The sequence below is a fragment of the Macaca fascicularis genome, chromosome 9 (assembly GCF_037993035.2).
Source record: "Macaca fascicularis isolate 582-1 chromosome 9, T2T-MFA8v1.1".
Classification (NCBI taxonomy): Eukaryota; Metazoa; Chordata; class Mammalia; order Primates; family Cercopithecidae; genus Macaca; species Macaca fascicularis.
In genome coordinates, this window is record NC_088383.1 from 133,831,890 (window position 1) to 133,836,429 (window position 4,540).

At 49.2% G+C, this 4,540-nt stretch overlaps 1 pseudogene; it reads left to right on the top strand.

Annotated features, from left to right (window-relative positions):
* The first annotated feature begins 2,506 nt into the window (after positions 1–2,506).
* Positions 2,507–3,791, top strand: LOC102115847 (nucleophosmin-like; annotated as a pseudogene).
* Positions 3,792–4,540: the final 749 nt, after the last annotated feature.

Below are 4,540 nucleotides of genomic sequence, written 5' to 3' on the forward strand. Positions count from 1 at the left end.
ATTAACAAATGTCTGCCATTAAAGAGAAATGACTGTCATTTGACATCCAAGCTCCATTTCCAAATGGCAGACTGGTATTTACCCTCCTCCCGAAAAGAGTGGATTCTAAAACAGACGGCTGGGCTCACCTCTTCCTGATTGGCAGGAAACAATCCTCCAAATGTAAAGGTCTCAACCCAGCCTCCCAGACAGGGGGTCCTGTGTCCACCAGGTTAAGGCTCCTATTCAGATTCACCTAAAATGTCACTTCATGAAGTTGACTTTCTTTTATTTTATTTATTTATTTTTTGAGACAGAATCTTGCTCTGTCATCCAGGCTGAAGTGCAATGGCTCGATCTCGGCTCACTGCAACCTCTGCCTCCCAGGTTCAAGTGATTCTCCTCCCTCAGCCTCCTGAGTAGGTGGGATTGCAGGCACGCACCACCACACCTGACTAATTTTTGTATTTTTAGTAGAGATGGGGTTTCCCCATGTCAGCCAGGCTGGCCTTGAACTCCTGACCTCAAGTAGTCTGCTGGCCTCAGCCTCCCAAAATGTTGGAATTACAGGCATGAGCCACTGCGCCCAGCCAGCCATTGTGCCCGGCCCCAGCCTTTCTTCTAAAGGAAAGTGTTTAACTATGTAGGTAGAAAATGCACTCTTCTGCCTTTTAGATTACAAAAATGCTTACGAGGACATGAGGCGTTCTCTTGTGGCCTCATGGCTGTAAGAAGCCCTTGAGTGAAGGGTAGATGGTGGGGTTTTGAGGGTCACATGGCAAGTGCTGGGCTCAGCTTGGCCACTGACTGACTTCAGGAACTCGGACAGATCACTTCTCCCTGTGCCTCCACCTCCCCACCACCGCTGTTTGATAAGGGAGCTGGAGCAGCCCAGCTGTCCACAAACCTAGCCACCCGTCAGGATGACCTGGAGAGCTTCTTGGTCTGTTGCCTTTTAAGCTCCTCGTCTCTCTGAAGCACAGCCAGGTTTGGGAACGCCTGGCCAGCAGGCTGCCAAGCCCCCAGCTCTGACGGTCTGAATGTCTGATGGAAAGCTGCAAAGCCCTTGGCCCGTCAGCAGGTCTGACCTGATGTTTTTTGCCCAGTTCAACTCCTGGCGTGTTGTAATGATGACAGATCTGGTTATCCCGGGATGGTCCATTCAGGCTTAGAACCATAGCTAACATTTGTCAAGCCCTTACGAAGGGTCAGGCTTCCTCACACCGGTATCTTGTTTATTCCCCAGAACAGCCTAAGAGGTAACTACTGTTATTAGTTTTTGTTTATGGCTAGAGAAACTGAGGGACAAAGTATCTTGCATGCATTTAGGTTGGGACTTGAAGCATGGAGCCAGGACTGGAACTTGGAGGGCCTGGCCCCAAAGCCTGTGGTCATAGTCACTCCATCACTCAGTCAAAGTAATGGGACCACCCTTGGGGGTGCAAGGTGAACCCAGAAGGAAAATGGCTGCTTCCCCAAAGCCGCACACTCTCCCGTCCTCGTGCCCAGGTACCCCTGATAGGGACAATTTACTGTGTTCTGAAAAGTGTGCAGGGACCTGGTTCAGTCTTTGACATCGTGGCCAACAATTGCAAGTACCCTGAACGTCTCATTCCTTCCAAAATGGGTTTGCTGCCTGCGTGCCTGCCTTCTTCCTATGACCCTGGAAGAGATTGCTCCGGAAGGTGCCCACTGTGTGGATGGGAAGCGTCAGAGGCAAGACTCCGGGCACATCAGCGTGTCTGTAGACATGGACCTGTGGCTGCCATCTTCTGCCTCTTGGTCAGGTAGTTGTCACTCAGCTACGTTTTTGCTCTGGATCCTTCCGGTGGGCTTGGCCAACCTCCTCCCATGTGCCAGCCACACTGAGGCCGTCTCAACCCTGGCTGCTCATTAAAATCACCTGCAGAGCTCTTGAACCCTACCACTGGCCCCAGCCCTGCTCAGAAGCCCTGGGGGTGGGCCCTGGCCGTGGTATTTGCTAAAGCTCCCCAGGGATTCTGAAGTGCAGCCAGGGGGAAGATCCATTGATAAGAGAACTGTCATTTCAGGGAATTGATAGTTTAGCCTCATGAGGTCTCCTCACTTGGCCCCATCCCAGCCATGGGGCTAAGTTAAAAGCAGGACTTCAAAGGCCAGCCAGCAGGACCTGATCTGCCTGCCTCATAAGGTGGGTGGATCACTTTAGGCTAGGAGTTTGAGAGCAGCCTGACCAACTTGGTGAAATGCTGCCTCTACTAAAAATACAAAAATTAGCCAGGCGTGGTGGTGCACACCTATAATTCCAGTTATTTGGAAGGCTGAGGCATGAGAATTGCTTGAACCTGGGAGGCAGAATTTGCAGTAAGCCAAGATCATGTCACTGCACTCCAGCCTGGGTGACAGAACCAGACCCTGTCTCAAAAATAAATAAATAAATAAATAAAAAGAAAGCTGGTGTGACTCCATCCTGCGCAGCTGTTCTCTTGAGCAGTAGTTGTTTACCTCCGTCCGCCTTCTCTGCCACCTAAGTGCATGCCGCCACCCGATGGAAAATTCGATGGACATGGACATGGACATGAGTCCCCTGAGGCCCCAGATCTATCTTTTCAGTTGTGAACTTAAGGCCAACAAAGATGATCACTTCGAGGTGGGTAATGATGAAAATGAGCACCAGTTATCTTTAAGAACCATCAGTTTGCCGGGCGCGGTGGCTCATGCCTGTAATCCCAGCACTTTGGGAGGCTGAGGCGGGCAGATCACAAGGTCAGGAGATCAAGACCATCCTGGCTAACACGGTGAAACCCCGTCTCTACTAAAAATACAAAAGATTAGCCAGGCATGGTGGCAGGCGCCTGTAGTCCCAGCTACTCGGGAGGCTGAGGCAGGAGAATGGCATGACCCCGGGAGGCGGAGCTTGCAGCTAGCCGAGATCGCACCACTGCACTCCAGTCTGGGGGACAGAGCGAGACTCCGTCTCAAAAAAAAAAAAAAAAAGAAGAACGATCAGTTTACGGGCTGGTGCAAAGGATGATTGCACATTGTTGAAGCAGAGGCAATGAATTACGAAGGCAGTCCAATTAAAGTAACACTGGCAACTTTGAAAATGTCTGTACGGTCAACGGTTTCCCTTGGGGGCTTTGAAATCACACCACCAGTGGTCTTACGGTTGAAGTGTGGCTCAGGGTCAGGGCATATTAGTGGACAGCACTGAGTAGCTGTGGAGGAAGATGCAGTCAGAAGATGAAGAGGAGGAGGATGTGAAACTCTTCAGTATATCTGGGAAGCAATCTGCCCCTGGCAGTGGTAGCAAGGTTCCACAGAAAAAAGTAAAACTTGCTGCTGATGAAGATGAAGAAGATGATGATGGTGGTGATGAAGATGATGATGATTTTGATGATGAGGAAACTGAAGAAAAAGTGCCAGTGGAGAAATCTGTACAAGATGCTCCAGCCAAAAATGCACACAAGTCAAATCAGAATGGAAAAGACTCAAAACCATCAACATCAAGATCAAAAAGACAAGAATCCTTCAAAAAACGGGAAAAAACTAAAATACCAAAAGATCTAGTTCTGTAGAAGATATCAAAGCAAATATGCAAGGAAGTATAGAAAAAGCACATTGAACAGTCGTGGGCACTACTGATAAATTAAGCCCAAAGATGGGGAGAAAGGAAAAGGAGAGACAAATATAGCCCATACTGAGTGTCATCAACAATCTAGACTGTAGTCTTCTATTTTAATCTCAATCCCCTTTTCTGATTTGCCACCCATGCCTCTTCAGGCTGGAAACAATCTCACTCTTGGTTCCCTAAAGCACTTTCTTCTGACTGCTGTGATCGGTGAAACGCCCTTTGCTTTCTATTACTTGTGCATTTGCTCACCTCTGACCGTGTTTTAAATCACCTTTGTATCTCCTTAGCTGCTCAATAAATATTTGAATTAAGAAAAAAGCAGGGCGCGGTGGCTCACGCTTGTAATCCTAGCACTTTGGGAGGCTGAGGCGGGTGGATCACCTGAGGTCAGGAGTTCGAGACCAGCCTGACCAACACGGTGAAACCCCGCCTCTACTAAAAATACAAAAATTAGCCGTTCCTGGTGGCCGGCACCTGTAGTCCCACTACATGGGAGGCTGAGGCAGGAGAATCGCTTGAACCTGGGAGGCGGAGGTTGTAGTGAGACGAGATGGCGCCACTGCACTCCAGCCTAGGTGACAGAGCAAGACTCTGTCTCAAAAAAAAAAAAAAAAAAAAAAAAAAAAGCTAGTGTTTGGGAAAGTGTTTATAACCTATAAAGAGTAAGATTTGTCTATCTTTTTTTTTTTTTTTTTTTTGAGACGGAGTCTCGCTCTGTCGCCCATGCTGGAGTGCAGTGGCCGGATCTCAGCTCACTGCAAGCTCCGCCTCCTGGGTTCACGCCATTCTCCTGCCTCAGCCTCCCGAGTAGCTGGGACCACAGGCGCCTGCCACCTCGCCCGGCTAGTTTTTTGTATTTTTTAGTAGAGACGGGGTTTCACCGTGTTAGCCAGGATGGTCTCGATCTCCTGACCTCGTGATCCACCCATCTCGGCCTCCCAAAGTGCT